The 26,916-nt window shown below is 40.6% G+C and overlaps 2 protein-coding genes across 3 annotated transcripts in view; one reads left to right on the top strand and one right to left on the bottom strand.

Annotated features, from left to right (window-relative positions):
* Positions 1 to 9,735, bottom strand: part of RTL4 (retrotransposon Gag like 4) — a 357,671-nt gene extending 347,936 nt beyond the window's left edge. The window contains exon 1 of the mRNA XM_078363589.1: positions 9,634 to 9,735. The gene's annotated coding sequence lies outside the window, so the exon portion shown is untranslated. The remainder of the gene's footprint in view (positions 1 to 9,633) is intronic.
* A 296-nt stretch (positions 9,736 to 10,031) lies between these two features.
* The window catches only part of TRPC5 (transient receptor potential cation channel subfamily C member 5), a 298,330-nt gene continuing 281,445 nt past the window's right edge, over positions 10,032 to 26,916 (top strand). For both annotated transcript variants that reach the window (XM_078363587.1, XM_078363588.1), the window contains exons 1-2: positions 10,032 to 10,328; positions 10,752 to 10,891. The gene's annotated coding sequence lies outside the window, so the exon portion shown is untranslated. The remainder of the gene's footprint in view (positions 10,329 to 10,751; positions 10,892 to 26,916) is intronic.

Genomic DNA, 26,916 nt, shown 5'->3' with positions numbered 1-26,916 from the left:
ATTTCATAGTTATTGAATGAATATATGAGGAAGAATAGATTTACAGCTTTCCTATATTGGTCCTTTATAAAGCAGAATCCCAGAGCAGAAGAGAAAAATCAATTGAACCCAAAAGCAAGCAAATGAGAAACTGAGTAACAAAAAATATTTTATGTATAGACAAAGACAGCAACCAATGTAGCAGAAGTAAGTACTTTCTTATCAGTAATTACTTTAAACATAAATTGATTAAACTGTCCTATTAAAAGGCAGAGATAGGCATAACAGATTTTAAAAGCAAGATTCAGCTATATGCTGTCTACAACAAGTAGACTTTAGATACAAAGACACAAAAGTGAAGGAACACAAAAGATATTCCATGCAAATAGCTAACAAAAAAGGGCTAGGATACCTATAATAATATCTTACAAAATAAATTGTAAGCCAAAAATTACTACAAGAGACAATGAAAGACATTATGTATTGATAAAATGGTAAATTAATCAAGAAAACAACAATTATAAACATACAGGCACCAAACAACTAAAACCTCAAATATATAAAGCAAGGATTAAAGGGAAAAATATGTAGTTCAACAATAATAGTTGGACACTTCGATACCCCACTTTCAATAATAGACAGAAGACAGAAAATCAGTAAGAAAATAGAGGACTTGAACAAAACTATAAGCTAAGTAGATGTAAGAGATATATACAGAACAGGTCACCTGAAAACAGCAAAATAAACATCGTTCTTAAGTCCACATGGAACATGCTCCAGGTCACAAAACAAGTCCTCAATTTACAAAGATTGAAATAATGCAAAGTATCCTGTCTGACTACGACGAATTAAAGGGAGAAACAGAAATCAATAAGAGAAGAAAAAGAAAATTTCACAAATATATAGACATTAAACAACAAACCCTTAAACAACAAATGTATCAAAGAAGAAATCACAAGAAAAATTTGAAAACACGTTGAGAAGAATGAAGATGAAAATTCAATATACCAGACTTATGTGATACAGTGAAAGCAATATTCCAACTGACATTTATATGACACAAACATACATTTAAAAAGAACAACCTAAATTAATACCCTAACTTACATTTAAGGAACTAGTAAAAGAACAAATTAAACCCACCGCTAGCACTAGGTAGAAAATAGTAAATATAACACAAGAGATTAATTAAACAGATATTAGAAAAACATTTCAGGATATTAACAAAAGTAAAAGTTCATTCTTTGAAAAGACCAACAATATTAAGAACATTTAGCTACACTGACAGAAAAAGAAGGAAAGATTCTAATTATAAAATCAGAAATGAAAGTGGGGACATTACTGCCAATATTAAAGAAATAAAAATAATTATGAGATATGACATTGAATAATTACACACCAAGAAATTACATAACCTCGAGAAATGGGAAGATTACTAAAAAGACACAAATTATTAAAATTGACACCAGAAAAAACCCGAAATTCTGAAAAGCTCTATAACAAGTAAGGTGATTGAATCACTAATCAATCCACCCCTTCCCCCTTTAAGAAGCCCACTACCATATAACTTCATTCGTGAATTCTAGCAGATATTTAATGAATAATTAACAGCAATTCTCATTTAAAACTTCTAAAAATTTATAATAGTATACTTTCTAACTCCTCCTATGAGGCCAGCATTACTTTGATACCAAAGCCAGACCAAGATAGCACAAGAAACAAAACTACAGACCAATATTACTTATTTATAGGGACACAAAAATCCCCAGCAAAATAATAGTAAACCAAATCTAGTAGCACATTCAAAAGATTATACACCATGACTAAGTGGGATTAATCCCAGGAATATAAGGTTAGTTAAATATTTTTAAAAAACATATTAATATCAATGTGATATACAAATTGATAGAATGAAGAAGGAAAACATACATGAACATCTCAATTAATGCAGGAAAAAAGGTTTGACAAAACTCAACACCCTTTCATGATTAAAACACTCAACAAACTATGAACTGAAAGCAACTCCTTCAACCTGGTAAAGGATATTTGTTAAAAACCCACAGTTAACATCATAATCAATGGTGAAAATTTTAAATATTTTCCTCTGAGATCAGGAAGAAGACAAGGATGTGCACATTTTTACTCCTATTTAACACTGCACTGGAATCTAAATTAGAAAGGAGGAAGTAAAACTACCTCTATTCATAGAGTATCTATATATAAGAAATCCTAAAGAACCTACAAAACAACTATTAGAACTAATGAAGAAGTTTTGCAAAGTTGCAGAGTACGCGATCAACATGCAAAAGTCATTTGTTTCTGTAAAGTAGTAATGGAAAATCAAAAAATGAATTTCGGAAAACAATTTAGTAATCAATAATATGAAAAAGAATAAGATATTTTGAAATAAATTTAACCAAGAAGTTATAAGAGGTCCACACTGAAAACTACAAAACACTGCTGAAAGTAATTAAGGAAGAACTAAATAAATGGAAAGACATAATTGTGTCATGGATTAGAATAAAATATTGTTGAAATGGAAATACTTCCCCAAAGCTATCAACAGATTCAATGTACTCACTATCAAAAGCCTAAAGAATTTGTTTGAAAAAATGGAAATGCTGATCTACATTTGGATTTAAGAAACCCTGAGCAGCCAAAATAATCTTAACAATCTTCAAAAAGAAGACCAATGTTGGAGGACTCATACTTCCCATGCTCAAAACTTAATATAAAGATACAGTAACCAAAATGGTATAGTATGGCATAAAGGTAGATCTATAGACCAATGGAATAGAATTGAAGGTTCAAAACTAAGCCCATATGTCTATGGCCAATTGAGTTTTTCAAGGTGCCAATATCATTTGATAAGGAAAGAATGGTCTCTTCAACAAGTGATACTGGGACAACTAGATATTCACATGCAAAAGAATGAAGTTAGACCCCATCTCATGCCATAATCAAAAATTAACTCAAAATGGTTTAAAGTTCTAAACATAAGAACTAAAACCATAAAACTTAGGAGAAAAAACAAGAGTAAATCTTTATGACCTTGGATTATGCTAGGGTTTCTTAAATATGACACTGAAAGCATAAGTAACAAAAGAAAAACAGAAATATTGGGCTTCAACAAGCTTTAATACTTTTGCACATCAGAGGGCACTATCACAAAAGTAAAAAGACAACCTAGGGAATGAGATAAAATATTTGCAATATTTAGATATATCGAATAAGGGACTAGTATCTGGAACATTTAAAGAACATTTATAACTCAACAACAAAAGGACAATCAACCCAACTTCAAAAGTGGGCAAAGGACTTGAATGGACATTTCTCTAAAGAAGATACACAATGGGTGCAAAAGCATGTGAAAAGATGTTCAGCATCACTTGTCACTAAGGAAACGCAAACCAAATTCTCAATGAGATACCATTTCATACACACTAGAATGGCTGTAACCTACAAAATGGAAAACAACCAATGTTGGTGAGGATGTGGAGAAACTGGAACTCTTGTAGATTATTGATAGAAATGTAAATGGTACAGCCACTGTGGAAAACAATTTGGTGGTCCCTCAAATAGTTAAATATAGAATTACCACATAATCCAGCAATTCTTCTCTTAGGTATATTCCCAGAAGATTTGAGAATATGTATTAAAACATATACTTGTACACTAATGTTTGTAGTAGCATTATACATAATAGCCAAAAGGTGGAAACAAGCCAAATGTCCAACATCTGAAATATTTTATATCTATATAATTGAATATTAGTAGGTTGTAAAAAGAAGTGAAGTACTGATTATATGCTACAACACAGATGGACCTTGAACACATTATATTAAGTGAAAAAGAAACCAGACCCAAAAGGTCAGATATTGTATGACTCCATTTTTTTTTAAAGACAAAGTCTCAGGCTGGGTAAGGTGGCTCACGTCTGTAATCCCAGCATTTTGGGATGCTGAGGCAGGTGGATCACCTGAGGTCAGGAGTTCGAGACCAACCTGACCAACAAGGTGAAACCATCTCTACTAAAAATACAAAATTATCCTGATGTGGTGGCGCATGCCTATAATCCCGGCTACTTGGGAGGCTGAGGCAGGAGAATCACTTGAATCCGGGAAGCAGAGGTTGCAGTGAGTCGAGACCACACCACTGTACGCCAGCCCGGGCAACAACAGTAAAACTCAGACTTAAAAAAAAAAAAAGACAAAGTCTTGCTCTTGTCCCTGAGGCTGGATTGCAATGGCATGATCTTGACTCACTGCAATCTCCGCCTCCTGGGTTCAAGCCTTCTCCTGCCTCAGCATCCCGAGGAGCGGGGATTACAGGTGCCTGCCACCATGCCCAGCTAACTTTTGCATTTTTGGTAGAGACAGGGTGTCACCATGTTGGTGAGACTGGTCTTGAACTCCTGACCTCAGGTGATCCACCCACCTCAGCCTCAGCCTCCCAAAGTGTTGGGATTATAGGCATGAGCCACCACGCTAGGTCAATGACTCCATTTTTATGAGATATCCAGAATAGCTCAATCTATAGAAACACAAACCAAATTAGTTGTCCATGGCTGGAGGAGGGGAAAATGGGTGAGTGACTGATTCAGGGATACAGGATCTTCTTTTGGTATGATGAAAATGTTTAGGAGTCAGGCATGGTGGCTCACACCTGTAATCTCAGCTCTTAGGGAGGCAAAGGTAGGAAGACAGCTTGAGCCCCGGAGTTCGAGACCTGCTTGGGCAACATAGCGAGGCGCCGTTTTCCACAAAACAAACAAACAAACAAAAAGACAAAAAAAAAATGTTTTGGAACTAGATAGAGGTGAAGGTTGCACAACATTGTGAATATACTAAATGCTACTAAATTATATACTTTAAGATGATTAATTTTGTGTTATGAGTCACTTCAATACAAAAAGGCAGAAAAGGAGAAGAAAGGAAATTAGCAGTTAGTGAGCTACTGCTATATATTAGGCTCTGTGCTAAGCTTATGTATTATCCAATTAAATCCACTAAATGATGCTGTGAGTCATTGTCCCCAGCTTACAGATAAACAAACCAAAGTCCATGCAACCTAATTTCCTTAGATAATAAATATGAATCCGGAAATCAAACCCAGGTCTGTCTGACTCCAAAGCCTACACCCTTTAACCTCCCATAGCTAGCCTCTCATTACTCTGTCCATAAGGACTTATGTCTTTGATCAGAATAAAGCATGGCTCACCAACTACTCCTTCACAATGACAAATTTTCCAGAGAAAAATGCTGAAATTAAAATTTAATTTTTACACCAAGCCCTCTCTGATATCAAAAATTGCCCATTCTTGAAATGGTGGGGAAAACAAATTTTCATGGCCCTACTCCCAGCCTTCACAGATTTTACAAAACATGATCTGCAGTTGGGGTAATTTTTAGGCGCTTCAGGAAGTCTTCATCCCAAAGACATACATGTTCCTTCATGCTTGAAATCTTTTTATTAAAGAGATAGAGCCTTTTTCCCCACAACTGGAAAAAAAGGCTGAAGACCTACTCCTTGGAGAGGAAACACACTAGTATAGCGATTAGGACAGATTATACCATTCCATGAAGGATAGTTTTTAATAAGCTGTGAAGGGGGCAAGCAGTGTAAAGACTAAACCTACTCTTCCTGAGGTCCCACAGAGTCAGTCACAGACCAGCAAGACACAATTGGAGCCTTCTCTGTCACTATCCTCTAACCTCAGGTAAGGTGCTTCTCAATGGTACAATATCCTGCAATATCCTATGACTGAACTATACTTTGTAAATTTGCTCAGAGCTGGCCCCATTTGCATTGCTATTATTGGTGAGAACAGCAAAGTCCATAGCTAATACATGAAGTGTAGCTCCATTTACATGTCTTTTATTAAGATTAATCATTAATTAATGTAAGGCCTTATCCTTGATTATAGGGATCCCATTGTGATATAAGAGTTTAAATGTTCTCTTGAAAAATGAAAATTATTTTTCAATTACAGTCATTCATGATCCCAATTCAGGCAAAAATTTTATTTAAATAAATAATTAGTCTTGGCAATAGCATCATAATTTATGAATGTGTAAAATTTGAATGTGCTAATTCTTGGTTGCTGCATTAGTTTTTCAAGTGACATGTTGCTATATATATGTGTGGTATTGGGCTAGGAATTATCCAAAGCAAATAACACTTATGCAGTCTTGCCTGGCTCACTGGAAACTTACTTTGTAAGGCAGGAGCTTAGTCAGTTGATTTGAACAGATCTTCCACGCTTCCTCCTGTGTTTTCCTTTGCTGAATTCCTGGTAAAAATCCTACAACTTCCTGGGGTAGAGATAGTGCTGAGTGTTAAAACCCAAAATCACACTGACAAATTTTTTTCAACACTCCACAGTATTTTAAAAATCATCTCTTTTTGCATTCCATTTCTTTTGCTTTTGCCATTGTTGGGTATTTCTCTACCATGCAGGTAATTAGAAACTGTCCTTGAAAACAAAAATCCTGCCTTCAAATTGGCTCAATTTGTTACAGCCTTTGTGATGTTGTGGTCATTTTTATGCTGCGTACATTGTTATGACACAAATGCTACATGTGAAGAAGTCACACAAAAATTGTTGTAGGGCTGTGGCAATTAGCAGGACAAGATGCAATCTCTCTAAGGTGGAACTTCAAAGAGTAAGTCGCTGCTGGGGGACAAATAGGAAACAGAAGAGGGAAAAAACCAAGTTGGATTCAATCCAGAAATTCGTTATCTATGAAAATCAGTAACCCTTTCCTTTTGGTGAAAGAAAGGTCAATAGTTTCTTAGCATATTGAAGGCTGGAATTATGCCTTATAGATCTTTGCTATAATCAATACCCTACTCGTAGTGTGTGCTTGACAAGAATTGATGGTAGCCAGAAGATGGTAATGTTGATAACAATAATTTCTACCTTTTATCAAAACTTAACTAATTTGTTAGGGTTCCTTTTTATGTTGTTTCCTCACAAAATATTCAGTATTTTCTGAGACTGTGCAATGCAAAGCCTGGACACGCCATATGGGTAGAATGAAGGTTAAAATATGGCCTCTGAAAAGTGACACTACCTTAAATTGCAGTCATTCTGAATGGGGAAGGGGTAATTTTGCCCGCCAGTGGACATTTGGCCATGCCTGGACACATTTTTGGTTGTCACATATGGGGGGTAGGTTGCTACTGGACTCTAGTGGAGTTGCTACAGGACAGCCCCCCACCAAAGGAATCATCTGGCCTAAAATATCAATAGCATCAAAATTGAGAAGCCCTGCTTAATAACTGGGAAAACCCTCTCTGGGTTCCTCATAACAGTTTCTCTTCACCTATGATATTACATTAAATTCTGGTCTATATATACCATTTAAAACTATGGTCAAGGCTGTTAAGAAGAGAGGAGAAAAGAGTGTGTCTCCATTACATTTTGACAGTCATATCTGTCATGGTATTTGAATAGGCCACGCCATGTGAGTAAACCTAGCCTAGAAGCTAGGTAGTTCCAGGCTTAACTTATTCAGATAGTTGCTTCCATTTTTGGCTTTGAACCACTTTTGCAGATGTAGTCTCTAGTTGCAAACTACCCTAGAAGACATACACTCTCAGCCACCAAGTGGAAAACCAGAATATTTCCCTATTGACAGAGAAGATGAGTCACCCAGCCCCAAGGCTGACAAGCAACCTAGACAAAGCTTGGGTCCCTGGCTAAATCAGCTATCTAATTGCACTAGGAGATACTATGCTAGGTTTGTTCTTGAATTCATATAGTAAGGCCTGGCATTTGTATGGTACTTTTAACTTTTAAAATAATTTTTCTTTATATATCCTTGATCTGAAGAGGTTAGAAGCAGAGGGCAGGAGCAGAGAAAGAAATTTTAGCCTTATCCACAATCCACTGAGAAAGCACCAAACTTCAGAAGCACACACAATCCTCATATGTTAGACAATTGCACTGTATATAGAGCCTTTGAAGGAAACAGCTCACAAGAATAAGGGTTTCACTATCCCTGAGCACTGCTGGTTGCATCTGGGCTTGAAGTGGAAGTCTCAGCTGGACTGCAGTTTGGTTAAAGAAAGGGAAATGTCTCCAAAGTTTTATCCACAGTCACATATTCTACTCACCCTCATGCCGAAGGGAAGATGGCTTAATCACAACATAGACCTCCCTCGTTTGGGATATTAGTCTGGGTATATGATTTGTTTGGGTATATTAGTTTGCTGGTTCACAGTAAACTATCTTTGAATGAAAGGCAAAGAATCGAGTGATTTTTTTTCAGCGACCCTTTTGGCCAATCTTAAGAAACACTTCCACAAGTATTCAAGCTGTAAGGAGGTGGAAGCTCCACCCTCACTTCTCCCTCCGACGCCCCTCCCCATCGACACAAACTGTTCATCCCCCAGGGTAATCATTTTCTTTTCTGCAATGCCTTGCTCCCATCCAAAAGCTAAATACTCTCCAGAATATTGGACTCCTCAGGACTAGGAGGATTAAGAACAACAGGAAAATTTGTCTTGCTTGGTTCAAACGAGTTTTCCGAGTTAAGCTAGGAGGAGAGTGCCTAAGGCTTGCAGTAAACATAACTAATACCAGCTTCACAGGCTCTACAATGAAAACACTCGGCCATTTAGGCAAGGGATATGGTTCTGGCTTTTTCTGGAGCTTAGACTTAGGCTCCCAGGGCATGCAGACGGGGTTAAAGAGCAGCAAGAAGTACAGTGGAGCTTTCTCAGAGCTAGGGATTGTTCTGAGAATGGGTAGGCAAAACGGTTTCAGGTACCAGCCCAGCGTCCAGAAAGGCAGAGAGTCACTTGCCGCTTTCCTGAAAGAGCGAGGAAGGGAGATAAAAGACAAAGCCGAGATTTGGGACTGTGCAGCCCGGCCATGAGATGCTGCCAGCTAGCGGACCTACGCGCCTGCAGGTTGCAGGTAGAAGTCTCAGGCGAGTGGCGGGGGTGGGGCTATTTAGCCCCTTCCAGTCAGGTTTAAGAGGGTGGACATTCTGGGCACCAGGGTATAGGGAGAAAGACGGAAGTGGAGAGGTGCTTCACATGAAAGGAAGGCGTAAAGATCAAAGAGTCACCCAAGTGTCCGGTGATACCGCCCCTCTCCCCCAACCACAGACACCACTAAGCAACTTAGCCCTTCCATCCTACAATATCACTATCCCACCCTGCATCAGTGTAGGCTGGATCTTGGGAAACCGATTCTATGGGTGAGAGGGGCACAGAAGGGAGAATTAGGTAGCTCCAAATAGATTAAACTAGATCTATCAGGGATCGAAGCCCACCCGATAGGACCCTGGGTCAGTTCCTGGCGACTCAGTGCCCCGCTGTCCCGCTGTCCTACCAGCCACCCGCCTGAGCTCTTGCCGGTTCAACTCCCCTTCCCCCAGAATGACCTGCGGTCCCTGGAGCAGCCTGGCCACCGCCAGCCCAGAGCCCAGGTTGAGGGTGGTGGGCAAAGGTCACTGCTCGAACCAGGAGATACTCAGGTCAAGGAGCAAAGAGAGATTCTGCTAGCCAGAGAATCCGAGGGGCTCCTGTCCCCTCTATCCGCAACCGCGTTTAGCCTCCCACCTCCCCTCCGGTCTCTGCCACCACCCAGGGGAGGGGAAGGTCTGGGGAAGCCAACGAAGGAGACAGAAAATTCCGTACCGAGGGGGGAGAGATGAGATGGTGGGACGGGGCAGCAGGGGTTGACTTGGGGCTGCGGCTGCGGCTTCCTTCCACCCCTGGCCTCTGAGCTGCAGAGAAGGCAGGAGATGCTGCCCGCGCCGCCTGCCCCGTCCTCCCTCTTTCCCTCCCCCGTCCCCGCCTCCCCCGCCCCACCCCGTCCGCCACAGCCTTTCGCCGGGAGATCGAGAAAGGCTTCGGGGCTGGGGGAGGTGAGGGGTGCTTTCGCCTGCCTACCAGGGTTGTCTCTCTCTCTTTCTCTCTCTCTCTCTCTCTCTCTCTCTCTCTCTCTCTCTCACACACACACACACACACACACACACAGACACACACACGCACACGCACCACATCACAACCAAGACGGGCTGTCCGCAGCTCTCAGCCACCCCAAAGGGAGGAAGAGAACAGGAGCAGGGGGAAGCCCGGCGCAGAAAGAAGGGAAAAGGAAGAGCTCAGGGTTGAACATTTGTGGAGATTGGGGTGGGGAGGAGAAAGGGAGCGTGCCTCCTCGATTTTCCCCTCCCTACCCCTCTTTGCATTTCTCTCCCCTTCCCTGTATAGCATATTCCAGACAAGGCAGCAGAAGGGGATAGAAACCTCTAGTGTAGAAAGGGATTTAGAGGGGTGGCCAGCGTTCCCGCCAGCCGCTACCTAACAGCAGGAGCTTGAGTGTGCAGGTAAGAGTGTGAATGCCGCTCTCTCTCTCTCTTTTTCTCTTTTCTCTCCCTTCTCTCTGCATCTCCCCCTTCCTCCCTCCTTCTCCCTCTCTTTCATACTACAGTGTCAGCTTCCCCTGTCAGTTTCCCTGTGTCAGTTTCTTCCCTAGCTCTTATTGTGTTCGGTTGGCTGCGTTAAAGGAGCGTGTGCGCTTGAAGGAGCTCAGGTTGGGTTAGAGAGCTGAGAGAACAGGGCAGGGACACTGGTAGAGCAAAGAGTTTCGGGGCACGGACGAAGGTGAAAGGTGAGGAGGGCTGATCTGTTACAGGGAAGTTTGGGAATAACTGATTATCCAAAGGGGAAGCCAAGGTAGGAGTCAGTACTTGCGCTCCTCATTATACCCCGCCCCTTTCCCTGTGCTCATCCTCCCGCCCACCCATCAGCCTAGAGGCCCCAGGCTGTCCCAGGCGGCTGCTGTTTGCGCGCTGCAAAAGAGGAGTCCGGCAAGGCACAGCACCTCGCATCCTGGCTGGCGGACACTCAGACGACACAGGTCTGATCCGGAGGAACCACTTGGCTCAGGGTAAGTCGACAGGCGGCCGGTGCCGTCCATTGCGCTGCCTGAGCGCTGCTGAGGAGCAAGGGGAAGAAAAGTGCAGGTTGAATGAAGATGCTGGGCTGGTGTAGGCTGAGAGGTATTGACTGGCTAGCTGTGGGCTCAGGGTGGCAGAGGGAGGCCAGCAACAGATTGTTTTGGAAGACAAAATGCAATGCGGGAAGCTCTAGGGGTGATAGGACAAGGTGCTCCTTGGCGACGACCAAAAGCATCCCTTCACTGGGAATATTTTCCCAAACTACAGCTCACAGCTTTGTCCTATTCCTGGACAATGATTTGCTTCATTCTTGGGTAGATTTTAAGATCCCTGGGGATCCGAGGCCTCCTTAAAATCGATTAGTGTGGCCCTCGGACCAAGGATACCTGACCTTTGTCAAAAGCCACCTTCAGAAATAGAGAGCCGGAAGCTGGATCATGAAGGTCCAGGAACCAGAGTCCCCATTTACCTTCTTTGTCTTGTATCCTTCAAACTTAAGAAACGGCCACGTTTTTTGCTTGGCTTCCTTAAAGAAACCAAGAAATGCAAATGGAGGGGCATCAGTCAGATCTCTGCTTCAAAGTAGACACCTCTCTCCCTCTCTACACACACACTGGGTTGGACAAATGGTCATGATCATATCCCACATATGCAGGTACTGAGCTGAATTCACAGGTGCTGATCCTTCTCCACAGTCTCTTACAATAAGACTAAGAGAAGGGTTTTTCCTTATTATATCCTGGGCTCTTTGGATCACAGTCATATACCTGGTGATGGTCAAGTGTTTAGCAAGGTTATTACTCCCTCATGAAAAGCCTGAAGTGGGGAAACCAGCCTGAAAGATACAATCTCTGAACTTTACCCAAGTTTATTATACGAGTAGGAGAGACACAGACTAATCGATAATTCTCCTTTTAGAGATTGTGCATGTTAGCCCTTGGCTTCAAATGAGAAATACTTATTACATTGACATGGCACACCTAGACTCATTTTTTTATTGCTGGTATTTATCTTTATGGCATTTAACAAGAAAGACAAGTTTATATATCAGCATTCATAACTGTCTATTGTTAGTCCCCTAGGTTTTTTGATGTTTTATTAATGATTTATATGATGTCTCCTTACCCATAAACTCTTTAAAAACAGAAATATAAATGATATCACATGGTACCTTTCATCATGTCTTTCAAATCTGCTTAGAAGGCATGCTAATACAATTACATAGTATGAAGTTCATTTCAAGGCAAATATATAGTCTGGGATAAATGAAACCCACAGGGTCAAGGAGTCTCTGAAGCTCTCTCTGTGAGGTTGAAGGAAGAATTGAATGCCACCTAAAAATCCACATTTTGGTCCCTGGAAGATGCCATTTTCATAAACTTTCACTGTATATATATATATATATACATATATATATGCACAGAGAGAGAGAGAGAGAATCTGTGTGTGTGTGTGTGTGTGTGTGTGTGTGTGTGTGTGTTTGTGTGTGTGTGTAGTTTTTCGAGGACCTCAATCAACCCCATACAATTTTGGCTCTGCGCTTTTGTAACAGAGGGGAGCAGGAGGTGAATTTGTGCTTCCAACACACCGAGGGTCTTCTGTTAAACTTTCTATTTATTACTGCTTTACAAAAATGCAATGAATTGCCTCCCTCCAACTCAGCAAATAAGAGAAACAGATTTTGCATTAAGTGAAACTGTTTATATTGCATCAGGCAATTTGTTCTAATGTTCACTGCTGAAAGAGAGCAGAATGAAGATTACTCAAGTAGGATCTGAAAAGGTGCCCATTCTGTTACTTTTTAAAGGCAACCATAAGTATTTTCTTAGGTTAAAATTACACTTTCCTATAGATATAGCAAAGACCGAGTTGCACACAGGTAAGAAAGAACTGGCAGCATCATAGTTGGGGAAAAACTCAAAATTTCAGCACAAATGAAGCCTACGGTGTTGGTTTTTCTCTGTTCTTGATGATATAAGTATCTGGCTGTTGAAGTGAGTCCTGATGGTCACCCAGGGGACAAGCAGGTCAGCAGGTTCGGGGATTCAGAACCAATGTAGCCCCAGCTTCACTGAAACAAATTCACCTGGCTTTAGTATACATTTCAACATGAAGACCTGAACCAGATATCTGCCATTCTTCTCAGCTGTAAGAGCTATAATCCAAAGATTCTGTTCTTTCTAGACCTAACAGCTAAAACCAGAATGGCACACAGACCCACAGTAGTTAGAGAAGACTAGGCCAGGGAATTAGAGATGCAGAGGGGAAAAAGATGAGAGGAATATGAGAGAACCAAAGATGTTTTGAAACAAATGGAGAGAAAACTATCCAGGTGTTTGCTTTGGTTGGGAATGGAATTAATCCAGAAGTCAACTCATATGTGATGCATCTTAAAATTGCCTGTATTTGACTTGCAAACACTGAATAAACAGTGATAGAATTCCATAGAACCAGGAAACTGGGGACCTTGGAGTACATTTTTGGTGTTGCCATCTCATTTTACTCCATACAATATTAAATTCCAATCTGCAAGCCATTCCAGTGCTTAATTATTGAATGGATATTTCAAATGTGTCATGCTGCTTTCCGCTAGCCTGTTTTTGAATATTCTAATTTGTCTTTTGCCATGGCTCCATCACTGAAGGTGGTAGACCAAAGCATTTCTGCCTGCTTTACTTCTGCCAAAGGTTCCTGATTTCACCTTAGTATACCAAGCTGTTCAGATGCCTCCTGCTAACTAATAAAGTATATATGGCACAGGATCTCTATCCTCAAATCACTGTGCCACAAATGTATTCTTGTTATAGTTTTGTAATTCAGAAGTCTGACACAGGGATCACTGGGCTAAAATCAAGGTTTCAGCAGGACTGCCTTCCCTTCTGGAGGCTCTAACAGAGAATATACTTCCTCACTCAGATTGTTGGCCTAATTCACTTCCTTGAGGTCATAAAACTGAAGTTTTAATTTATTTGCTGGCTATCAGGATTATTTCCTATTTTAAGGTCTGCTAATTATCACTTCAATTATATCTGAAAAATCTTTTTCACCATGTAACATCATATTCACAGGTTCTGGGGATAAGGGTGTTGACATATTTATGGGGTGGCCATATCTTATCTACCATAATATTCTATGTGTTGAGTGCTACAAATACATGGTCTTAAATGAAATTCACTACAGTTTCTATATGACAAAAATTATTATTATTCCCATTTAACAGATAAGGAAACAGGATTAGACGAGTTAGCTGGTATGTTTAACATTGCACAACTTGTGAATGGTGGAGGCAGGGTCACAGTCTCTCTTCTTCCAAATCTTGAATTTCCCTATTGGCCTACGTTATGCAGCTGCTTCATTGTTGGAAAGCCCTTTTGGTGGTTATTGTTTCACTTGTTGTTGTTATTTTGTTTTGTGTTTTATCTTTTTATTCACATTTTTGAATAGTTAATTTATATTCATGGTTTAAAAATCAAAATGTGTAAAAAGGTATTCTGTTTTCCATCTGCATGGTTGTCCCCACCCCTCCCTCATTTGATTTGTTTCCCTCTAAAACTTCTGAATGAAAATACAAGCAATCGTACAGCAATATTTTTACACTTTAACAAAATGTCTCAAACCACAGCTCAAATCCATTTTGTCTTTTTGTTGCATTCTCATTACAATGCAACTTCGAAAGAACTAACATCTGTGTTAAGTGACAGATCTTCGGGCCAGTCAGTTAACTAAGCAACTGGTGACTCCACCCACTTTCTAAAATGCCTTATAACCCTTTTGACCCCATGATGCTCACTTAAATACTCTATATATTATATAACCTTAATGCCTCAATATTGTTATGTATCCCATCAATTTTATCTAAACATCCCAGTGTCCTGGAATTTTAGGAAACTCAAACATGAGAGAGAGACAGTGAGAGAGAGACAGAGGAGAAAGGAGAAACAGATAGAGAAAGCAGAAAAGGAAATAGAAAAGAAAAAGAAGGAGGAAGAAGAAGAAAAGGAAGAGAAAGAGAGTCAGAAGAAGAAGAAGAGAATGTAGATGAAGAGGAAGGAGGAAGAGAAAGAAGAAGAGGGAAAGAAGAAGAGGAAGAAGAAGAAGAAGAAAAAGAAGAGGGAGGAGGAGGAGGAGGAGGCCCAGAGTGTACAGTGGGAAATAAACATATATTTATGAAATATATTTTTCTATTATTCCATATTGTAATGAGGGGATTATATTTTAGCATAAATAAGTGTAATGCCTTATTTATAAATAATCTTTGATAAAATAGACACAGCTATCTATTTTGCAAAAGAGCATGGAACTCTTACATAATTACAAACATTGAAACAGGCTACCATATAATTGGGTACCATCTCTTATAGCAATAGGCACTGAAAACAAAGGATGAAAAGTTAGGTTTAAACAAAGAATTGAATAAAGCTAGTGACAAAATCAGTATACCAGAAGTAATTATTTTGTCATTCCTACTATGAACATTGTTCTTTAGCTGTAATGTAAGTGCCTCTTCTTTCCAGCATATCAGTAGCATACAATATACACTTGCCTTCTAGTGGCACAAAACATAGCATTTCACCATCTTCTGTTTTTTTGTTTTGTTTTGTTTTTTTGCTACCCTTTAAACCAGTAGTTTTCCATCTGTGGGCAGTGATTCATTAATACACTGTGAAATAGTTGATAGCCACTATTTTTAAATAAAATAGAACAAAATAGAGAAATGTGACTCTCATGCAGTAAGAGTAAGCATTGTTTCATTAATCTTACTTTAGTAATGCATGTGTATATGTGCACACATGTATATCTTCATGTTTGTGTATAAGGTTCAAAATAAAATGTTCTTCTTGCTGTGAGTTATTGTCCAAAAGTTTGATAAATATTGCTTTAAACAATTAGAACCACTGGATAGATGTTACATTTCAGAATCCTTATCAATAAATAAATCTCTGCCAACATCTAAAAACCTTGACCTTCCTGAACATATTTTTCTAACTCTAAGGAGATTCCACACTGTCCCTCGGCATTGTAGTCCCCAGTTCCTGGCAATGCTCAGAAAATAGCAAGCATCCACAGAACAACTAAAAATCCCATAAAAATGGGCATGCTTTTTCTCTGTGATGCATGAATATCTGGAGATTTGTAGCATCTCAGGATTTGGAACTGAGCTTCCTAGTTGTCACTTCCAGTGGCATCTTATGGATACTGTAGCTCAGGAGACCCTAGTCAGTGCTGAACGTGGCCTGAAAGTTTGCAGCTTATATAAAATGTTTAACCTTAAGAAACACCAGAAAACTTTATGCTTTTGATTGTGCTGTCGTCTTTACACAGTGGTCATCTCCAGAAACTTTTCCTAAACGAGTAGCTTTTAGTCTAATAATAAAGACCAAGTAATGAAGAAAAATTGACAGGAATATAAAATGTCTATTTGTGGATACATCTCAGAAAAGGCTGATGAAGTAGTGATGGGTAGGTAAAGATTGTCCCTAAATGTTTGATGTTACAAAATAGAGGATTTCGCATTTCTTATGGGGAAATTATGCCAAGGAAGAGAAAAATGAAAGGGGTGGTTGGAAGCATAGAGACAATGGAAAGGAGTAATTAAACAGTTTGATCCTCAAAGTGATAATTGTGCCCCTACTATCAATCACTTGACAAAAATTCACTCAGTGTACACTAGGTGGAAAGCACTGTTGGGAATGCAAACATACATGCCCAGCCTTTTCCCTCTAGGAACTTACAACATGATCAGAAGTGAGTGAGATGATGGGAGCAAACATGAAGCGAAATCCTTGTATGGTGAAATAAGGGATTATGCTTTAAGCCATTCATGGAAACACAGGCCGGCACTTCCAGGAGATATAATGGGGATGTTTGGTCTGCAGAGGACTTTAGATGTCAAGCTGTGCTGAATTTAATTTAGTGGATGAGAGGAAGATACAAAAGGATTTTGAGATTAAAAAAATGAAATAATGATAACCATGTTTGGGAATGATTATTCTGGAAATGGTGTATAGGAAGGTTTGGTGGAGGAGCAAGCAATGGCAGGCATACCAGTTAGGAAGCAATTATAGAAATCTAGGCATTAAGAGTAGCACTATGGTTATACAGAATCTGGTCCAAATTCATCTGGGTGTGATTCTAACTGTGCCACTCTGAGCCTTAGTTTTCTCTTCTATGAAAAGAAAAAAAAAACTAAAAATACCTGCCTTAAAAAAATACTGTGAGGTTGAAATGAGTTACATGTACAAAGCACTTAGTACAGTACCTAGCCATAGTAAACATGTGCACGTTAACTGTTACACTGTTGTTGTTGTTGTTGTTGCTGTTACTGCAGTGGTGCACCTGGAAAGGATGGGGTATAAAATACACTGTGAAGGAACAATCATGGTGAATGGCTGTGTGATATGTGATGAAGGTAGTCAGGGATGAATGTAAGCTTTCCCTCCCTGCTAGGTAACAGAGAAATGATGCCATAAGAAAATGTGAAGGTGAGGTGACACAGGAAGATAAGAAGTTGATAATAAGTTATCTTCCTGTGTCACCTCACCTTCACATTATCTTATGGAATCATTTCTCATAGGCGGGTGTTGAACAATGAGAACACAGGAACACAAGGAGGAGAATATCACATACTGAGGTCTGTTAGGGGGGCCAAGGGAGGTACAGTAGGGTAATACAGAGGTTAGGGAGGGATAACATAGGGAGAAATGCCAGATGTAGATGACAGGGGGATGGAGGCAGCAAGCCATATTGCCATGTGTGTACCTATGCAACAATCCTACATGATCTGCACATGTACCCCAGAACCTAAAGTACAATAAAAAATAAATTAATAAATAAATAAAACCACCTTTACTGAAAAAAAATTAGATATGACATTGGAGCTCAAGAGAAAGTTTAGGAATGAAATGAAAATTTGGAAAGTCACAGATATAAAACTTTTGACCTCTGGGCTGCGTGCAGTGGCTCACGCCTGTAATCCCAACACTTTGGAATACTGAGGCAGATGGATCACCTAAGGTCAGGAGTTTGAGACCAGCCTGACCAACATGGTGAAACCCTGTCTCTACTAAAATTACCAAAATTAGCCAGGCATGGTGGCACACACCTGTAGTCTCAGCTACTCAGGAGGTTGAGGCAGGAGAGTTGCTTCAACTCAGGAGGTGGAGGTTGCAGTGAGCCAAAATCACCCCACTGCACTCCAGCCCGGGCAACAGAGCAGGACTCCATCTCCTAAAAACAAACAAGTTTTATCTCTAAGAAATAGATGTAAAATCTCCAAGAAAGAAAGGAGAGACACAAAAGCAGATAGTTAAGGTTTAATCTGTGGCCCATGTTTAGTGGAGGGAGAAGAGCCACAGGAAGAGTGATTAAAGGAAAAGGAGAGTTGTGCAAGGCACTACAAGGAATTCACCAGAAGAACATGACCTGCTCAATACAACTTATAGACTCAGGACAGAAAGCATTATAAAGTCTGAAATATGTAATAATGACATTCAATTTAAAAATTAAATTCTCTGTTTCAAAACATACCTTATTTTATTGACTAGAAAAGGCAGGAAGGCTTCATAAGTATTTTATCCCTTGAATGATGAGTGGCATTTGGAAATATATCAAGGAGCACATTTCAGATGGGAAGAATTATATGATCAAAGGTGAAGAGTTAGAAACAGGCACACCAAGTTTAAGAGAGAGAGAAGAGATCAATCTGACAAGAGTGAAGGAAGGAAGACAAGGCATGGTAAGAGAGGAAAAATGTTCAAATCACCCACACAGCTAATCTCCCTCAAGTCCCAACTGAGGGAGATTTAAAATGTTCCATCTCACCTTAGCTTTAAAGCTGGATGTTTCATGTCATTTTTTTTCTGACATAAAACTGAACTCCCAGCTTTCTCATATAAATGATTGAGTGGACAGTGATGGATGCTGTTAACAAGAATAAAAAATGATAGAAGAAAAATAGTAGCAGGTTAGGGTGAGGTGATATGGGATAGAAAAGGGATGATGAGTTATGTTTGGGACATGTTGAAGTAAAGGTGCCAGTGTGACATCCAAGCACAGATGTTAAACAAGCAGTTAGATAAATGGGTTTAGAACTCAAAATAGAAGTCTGAGCTGTAGATATAGATTACAGAGTCATTATCCCATAATAACAGGACAATAATAGCAGTGATGATGAAAATACTTATGAAGTATATACTATATCAAAGGCATGGTTCTAAGAATATTCCAAATAGTAAATCACTTAACCTTCATAACAACCTTATGAAGTAAATGCTATTTTTTATCCTCATTTAACAAAAGGACTAAAACCAAGGCTCAGAGACGTCACACACCCAAGGTCGCACAAGTGTTATCTATTGAAGCAAAGATCCAAACCCAGGCAATTACAAATCCAAAGTCCATGCTCCTTGTTACCATATTAAGAGTGAGTGTTAGAAGTAGAATCACTTACTCTAGCACAGCAGGCTAAACAATGGAATAGGTCAACTACTGATCCTTGAAAATACCAATATTTCAGAGGTAAGTGGGAGAAAAGAATTTTTCAGAAGAGACTCACAGCAATCATAGAAACAGAGGAAAACTAGTAGTGAGTGATGGCCTAAAAGTTACTGGAGAAGAGAATGCCCAAAAAGGGGAGGGGTATTAGCAGCATTAATAACTACAGCCATTGGATTTGACAACTCAAGGGGCTTTGAATTATGTAGTGGTTAGAACAAGGGACAGCAAACCACAAGCCATGGGCAAAATTGGGCCCACCATCTGTTTTTGTGTGGCCTCAAGCTAAATGTGGTCTTCACATTTTTTAATGGTTGGAAAAAAAATCAAAAGAAAATATATTTCATGATATAAAAGTTATGTGAAACTCAAATTTTAATGTCTATAAATAAAGTTTTATTGGAACACACTCAGTGATACATTGATGTATTGTCTATGGCAGCTTTCCTACTACAATAGCAGAGCTGAGCAACAGAGAGCATATGAAACAAAAATAGCTAAAATCTTCTCTATTTAGCCCTTTACCAAATAAGTTTGCCAGTCCTTAGGTTAAAGGATTCGCTGTAAGGTCAGACTACCTCAGTTCAAATCCCAACTCTCCCATTGACTACACAATGTGACCTTGAAAAAGTCACCCAAATGCTCTAATGACCATTGTCAGTAAAATGGAGATTAAAATGGTGTTTATTCACAGTATTATTTTACTTATTTATTTATTTTTGAGACAGGTTTCACTCTGTCACCCAGACTGTAGCGCAGTGGTGTGCTCATGGCTCACTGCAGCCTCCACCACCCCAGGCTTAGGTGATCCTCCTACTTCCCCGAGTACCTGGGGATACAGGCATGCGACATGAAGCCTGGCTAATATTGTTTTTTTGTTTTGCTTTGTTTTGTTTTGTTTGTTTTTTGAGATAGAGAGGGGGTTACACCATGTTGCCCAGGCTTGTCTCAAATTCCTGGGCTCAAACGATCCACCCACTTTGGCCTCCCAAAGAGTGGGGATTACAGGAATGAGCCACTTATCGATCCCAACTTCATAGGATTTTTTTGAGGATCAAATAATATAATTTGTGTAAGACACCTAACACAGTGCGTGATGCATAGCTAGAACTTAAATGTCAGCTGCTGTTGATTTTTGATGTGGTAGAAATGAGTGATGGGGATAGATGCCAAATTGCAATAGGCGGCAAAAGGAAATAGAGATGTGGTCTATACATATAGAAATTATACTTTTGAAAATTTTCACACTGGATTTGAGGATGGAGGATGAAGAAACTTTGGTTTGGGGGAATTTTCAATTTTAGTGAAGAGACTTGAACACAGGGAAGAGGAGAAGTGAATGAAAATCGAGCATCTGGGAAGAAAGAAAACAAAATAACAACCCGTTGAGGTAGGAAGATACAGAGTAGAGATCAGCAATTAACCTTAGAAAGGAGTAGGAACAATTTTTCAGCAAGAAATAAAATCAAGTTGAAAGCAAATATAAAATTTTATGTGGGTTGAGGGAAATTCATATCTCAAACATTCTTTCCTCTATGAGTTTGGAGACAAACTTTTCTGTTATGGGGCATGGGTAGGGGAACTTGATTGAACACTGGCTGTGGAACTTTCAGAAAGAAGTTGGCCCAGGAGATTCCAAAGAGGAGTATGTATAAAATGACCCTGTAGGCTTGACAGAGCTTGGAAAATTGAACTTGGTGGTGCCAATCTGCACAACAATGTGAATTACTCTAGAACTGCTGAAAAACCTGAAAGAATAAATCCAGAAAGCAGAGGGGTGAGTTGAGTCATGACTTTTAGTCATGTTGAAATATTTGGAAAATGTAACGCCACCATTGGCAAACATTTGAATCCCCTACCAGCTTGTCATTGGAATCACTGGCTCTGGGACCCTGGTCTTATCAAAAGGCTCTGCAGCTTGCACATCTTTATCCTGCCTGGTGTGGTATCATGTTTTCACAATGACACAGCCTCCCCAGACACTTCTGGATTTCTTTCCCTGAAATCTCTTTGCAACATAACACAGACAGACGGTACATTGGAAAGCTCAGAGAAGGAACATAAACTGTGACTTTTGTGGAGAAAGAATGATATTGCTGAAGGATGGGGGCTAGTGCTAGAGTCTGAGTACCTTTCAGGACTTCATGAGCCTAGCAATAAAATCCCAATTAATTTGTGAGATGCAGGACACAAGCTTTATGGTGTCCAGCATAAATCCAAATAAAATGCCACAACAGCTGGTGTACTGGGTTTGGCTCCCTTGAGACTCCAGGGGTAAGATTAAGGGCAAACAGGAAAACTCCTGTCTGGGCAAACTAAGGGCAAAGCAGAAGTGGGGGAAGGAGGTGTTGCTTGAGGGGGCTACAGATCCAGGGAACAAATACTTTGGCTACAAGTTGAAATGGCAAGAAAGAAATGGAACAAGTGTTCCTAAAAAGGTGACCACTGAGCCCCCCGGAGACTTGCAGTTCAGCTGAAATTTAGCCAGGGCAGCAGTGAAGATTCCATTTACACCTCCTCTAGAGAGCATGCCCTTCTGCGGGGGAAAGTGGGTCTCTTGTAGGCATTTCCCAATCTTATGCTGACCTTTTGGCCTGGGACTCAGACAAGTGTGCATTCCCCTTAGAGGCTTCCAGGCTCATTTGGAGGCCTGCTAAAAGAATGGAGAGGGCCAGTTTGCATTCAGATAGCACACACATGCCCAAAGTACTTTCCCATCCAGCATTTTAAGCAGATGAGTATAGTGTCAAAAGCACTATATTGGGGGGTCAAGAATCCTAGCCCTGCTACTTACTAGGAGTGAGACCTTAAGCAAAACACTAAGCCACTCTGAACCTCAACTTCTAGGATTTGTAAAATGAGAATAATAGTAGTGCTGTCCTAATAGAGCTGTTAGGAGGATTGAACAATAGTGCTTAGCACAGAGTGTGGCTCATGATAAGCACTCATTAGGTGCCATCTTCATCTTCATCATCCTCATTTAACATATAAATAACTTGAAGCATGTATTAGGCTTGAAGCCTGGCTCTGACACTTATTGGTCATAAGACCTTGGGCAAGTTAGATGTCCTCCCTGAGCTCATTTCTTTCTTCTCAGTTTAAGGTAGACTTGGCTGATCATACAAGATATTATTTGTGAAAAGTATACAGTACTTTTCAAATGCTATAGTGTTTGTTTTCCTTTTCAGAGAGCATCACCTCTTTTTAAAGACAGGGAAAAGAACTGGAGAGGCAAAGGCATTTACCCAGTGAAGCAACAGCAAACCTGGAATGAGACCCCAAGGCCCTCTACTCACAACCCAGGGCTCTTCCTAATTACACTCTCTGAGAGCAATTTGGTCCTGTACTCAGAATAGAGTGTTCCACGTGGTCCCAGCAGTGCAGGCTGTGCTGATGTGTGTGATTCCCTGATGCTCACCAGTCAGAAGGCAGCAGTGCTGACCTGGCCCCTTGCAGGCAGATATCAGAAGCCAGAACCTCAAAGCTCTTTTGTTGCCCTTATAGCTAGTGACTAGCATTCAAAAATAGAGAGTTCTAACCATCTTCACACCCAAAATACTTTCTTCTCCCCACTACCACCCAACTTTGGTGTCTGAATCCCCATCATTTAAGCTTTGTTCCTTTTAAGCTTCAGTCTTAGTTCAAAAGGTGAACTCCCTAGGACATGCATGCAATTCCTGCTACCAAGAATCGGCTATCAGAGCAGCAGTACGAATTCAATTATTCAGGCTTTTTCTCTCTGCAAGTGGGAAAGAGGGAGATTTCAAGTACAGGACACTACTCAGTCTTCCTGGATAGCCAGAATGAACTAGAGACAGCAGGAAAAATATTATAAATGGAGGGAGGGGCACATAAAGAGTAGGTTGTAAAAGCAGCCCATCTCTGCCCATTTTGAAAGCACAGGAGCAGGACAGACAGAAGAGATATCCCTGCAATGGTGAAGAGCATGTGCTTGGAATGGCAAGGTCAGACTTCCAATATTATGGCAAATTTCCTAACCTGTCTATGCCTCAGTTTCTTCACATGTAAAATGGGGTGATCATATCATCTATCTCAACAGACGGTTTTAGGGGTAAGAAGAAGAAAATATGTGTGTGAACAAGCTTATAAATCAATGCCCAGATCTAACTGATCATTAAGGATTCAGTTAACTTCTCAGAGGAGGCTCAAGGATGCAGTGACCTTGACAGTTAGATGGCCAGGTGAGATGCACCTGGCATTCCTCCCAGCCCCTTCACTGTTAAGTGGAGCATTTCATGCACCTGCCATGCTTCCTCTCAGAGTCTGCCTCACTTCCCATCTCTGGCAAAGTGGAAGCATTTAGTAGCTCTCTCTGGTCAGAAGTAGGTCTCAAGAGCTCTGATCTGAAAGCAGCGGAGGTGAGCAGTTGGCAGAGGGCAAGGCTCTTCTGAGACTGAATGCCATCCCACTGGCCAGCTGTAGCCTCCAGACAGATGTGGAAGTCCTGCCACCAACCCAGGGGAGCAGAGACAATTAGGACAACCTCTCAGTGACAATACTCTGGAGTCATTAAAGCAGTGACATAGTTGGCCTGCCAAAGCTGAGACAGCAGACACACAGTCCAGCAATATGGCAAAATAGTTGTCTCAATGGATAAATAAAGCAATATATAAATAATGACTGAGGTTATTAGCTATATTTTATCTTCTCCCCTATCCTGCTTCCTGACACTACTGGATTCAGAGGCCCCAGAGGGGTGCCAGTCAGAGTAAGAGCAGTGACAAGGGAAGGAATGGCTAGGACCAAGGACTCCAGTTGACCAAAGGCTATTGGGGCCCTGCAAAATGTCTACCTACAAGTTCCAGGGACCCCCAAGTCTTCTGTGATGAAAGCAGGCAGTAATGGGGAAAGAGTCACCTCTAGTGACGAATGGAAGAGAAATGGGACTGCTAATAGGACAGAGAAGTACCTAAGGCCCACTTATCAGGGCAAGCCTTATCCCTAGCCACTACAGAGGTGACTGACTCTGGGCAAGGCTGAAGTTCTAGGTATGTGTGGGAGGTAATCTGAGAAGGTGGTAGGGTGCTGGGCTATATAATTACACTGAAGAGGCATTCCCACCATTTCCTTCTCTTTCCTTTTATTGAATAAGCCCTGAACTGAAAATGACAGAAATGGGGAAGGTCATGTATGAACAGGTAAAATCAGAGTTGGTAAGGAGGCAGCAAGGCCAGCCACATTATCCCTCAAACTGAGCAATTTAAGTTTCTTTGTACTCTCCTTAAACTTTACTTAATTCATTTTATTAAATGCTTGGTATTTTCCAGACACTAAGTGCTTTACAAATATTGACTCTCATAATCCTCATCACAGCCCTCTGAGATAAAGACTATAATAATTCTTATTTTACAGATGAGGAAAACAAGAGACAGGGACATTAAGTAAATTGTCTGAAACAACTCAGCTAATAAATGGTGACACCAGTATTCAAACCCAGGCTAGCCCAATTCTGGAGAAGAGACCATGCTCTTCACCTCTATGATATGCTGCCTGGCAACTTACATTCAAACTGTACACCTACCATGTTCTGTTGATATTTGATATTTATTAGTAGGCATCCACTGCCAGTCTAAGCACTGATGGTAGGTGCCATGAAGGCCAGGGCAAGACCTTTCTGGTTCACCACCATATTCCCAGGGTCTAACACAAGGGCTTAATGATTAAAGGAATTCGTAAATGAAATATAGATGTCATGAGTATTCAATGAAAACAAGTAAATGCCAAATAAAATAATTATAATCATTTGAGACAGGAGCTATTTTCAATGTATGTGCAGAACTGTAGATGACTCTTAACCATAGGAACACAGAAGCAGAAGGGTTTGGTTCTGCCTGGAGAAGTCAGGGAGTGCTGTATAGAAGGGATGTAACATTAGAGCTGAGACTTGAAGAAGTAGGTATTCACAAGCAGAGAACGGGCTTCAGGTGGAGGTATTCTAGGCCAAGAGAAAGGCATGAAAAAAGTCAGAACTCTCTGGGGACAGATAGTCTGGTGTGGTTGGAGTCTAGGATATGCACATGGGAGTAGCCAAAGGTACCTTTGGAGAGCAAGTCAGAGGCCTACTAGTCATTTCAAACATGATCCTATAGCCAGAGAAGAACCATCAGCCAACTTTCTTTTTTTCTTTTTTGGAGATAGAGTCTTGCTCTGTTGTGTAGGCTGGAGTTCAGTGGTGCCATCTTGGCTCACTGCAACCTTTGCCTCCCAGGCTCAAGCAATTCTCATGCCTCAGCCTCCCAAGTAGCTAGAACTACAGCCATGCGCCACCACTCCAAGCTAATTTTTTGTAGAGATGGGGTTTCACCATGTTGGCCTAGCTGCTGTTGAATTCCTGACCTCAAGCAATCCACCTGCTTCAGCCTCCCAAAGTGCTGGGATTACAGTTATGAGCCACTGAGCCCGACCCCATCAGCAAACTTTTAAATAGGACAAAGATATGATCAGATTTGTGTTATGGAAATGTCACAATCCTCAAGGGAAAGATGGAAGAGACCATGAAGCCATGGATACCAGAAAACAGGAGGTTTGATGGCAATATCCTGAATCCAGGAAGGAGATTATCAGAGGCTATATTGATAGCTCTTGGTGATAGGATGGGGATGAGTAAGGGAAAAGTAGGTTTCAAGAATGACTCCCAGTTTTCTGGCCTGGGAAACTGGATAGATGGTGTTGTCAAAAATGGATATGAAATATGTGAGGTAGGTTGAGATGAGGGTGATGATAAATTTGGTATTGAGTATGTCAAGTTTAAGGTATGTGTGGAAGGATTATATACCAGTGGTGATGCTCAGTAGGAAGTGTCAAAGAGATTTTAAGCTCAGGAGAGACACATAAAAAATTAGATTTTATATTCACTGCTGTGCAAAATCAGTCATTGAAACCATGTGTGTGAGTGAAACTAATGTTTTTTTTTAAACTCACCTAGACCATGATTTGATCCATCCTGTGATGAAAAGAAAATCCCTAGGTCTTAGGATGAAAGAAAGTTGTCTTCCCTTTCAAAGACTCATTTTTAAACTTTTCAGTAGCTTGGAGTGGTGGCGCACGCCTGTAGTTCCAGCTACTTGGGAGGCTGAGGCATGAGAATTGCTTGAGCCTGGGAGGCAAAGGTTGCAGTGAGCCAAGATGGCACCACTGAACTCCAGCCCACACAACAGAGCAAGACTCTATCTCCAAAACAGAAAAAAAACGGTTGGCTGATGGTTCTTCTCTGGCTATAGGATCATGTTTGAAATGACCAGTAGGTCTCTGACTTGCTCTCCAAAGGTACTTTTGGCTACTCCCATGTGCATATCCTAGACTCCAACCACACCAGACTATCTGTCCCCAGAGAGCTCTGACTGATACATTTCTAGATGCATAGGGAAAGTCAGTCAATGATTATGGACAAGACAGAGGTTTGGATCCCATTCTGTGGGGTTGAGCCAAAGATTCTGAGTACTTCCTTTGCATTTTGGAAGCCAGCTGTCAGACGTATACGAAGCTGGCACAATTGGTAGCA

This window comes from Callithrix jacchus, chromosome X (genome assembly GCF_049354715.1).
Source record: "Callithrix jacchus isolate 240 chromosome X, calJac240_pri, whole genome shotgun sequence".
Taxonomy (NCBI): Eukaryota; Metazoa; Chordata; class Mammalia; order Primates; family Cebidae; genus Callithrix; species Callithrix jacchus.
This window is presented reverse-complemented; position numbering and strand designations above follow the sequence as displayed.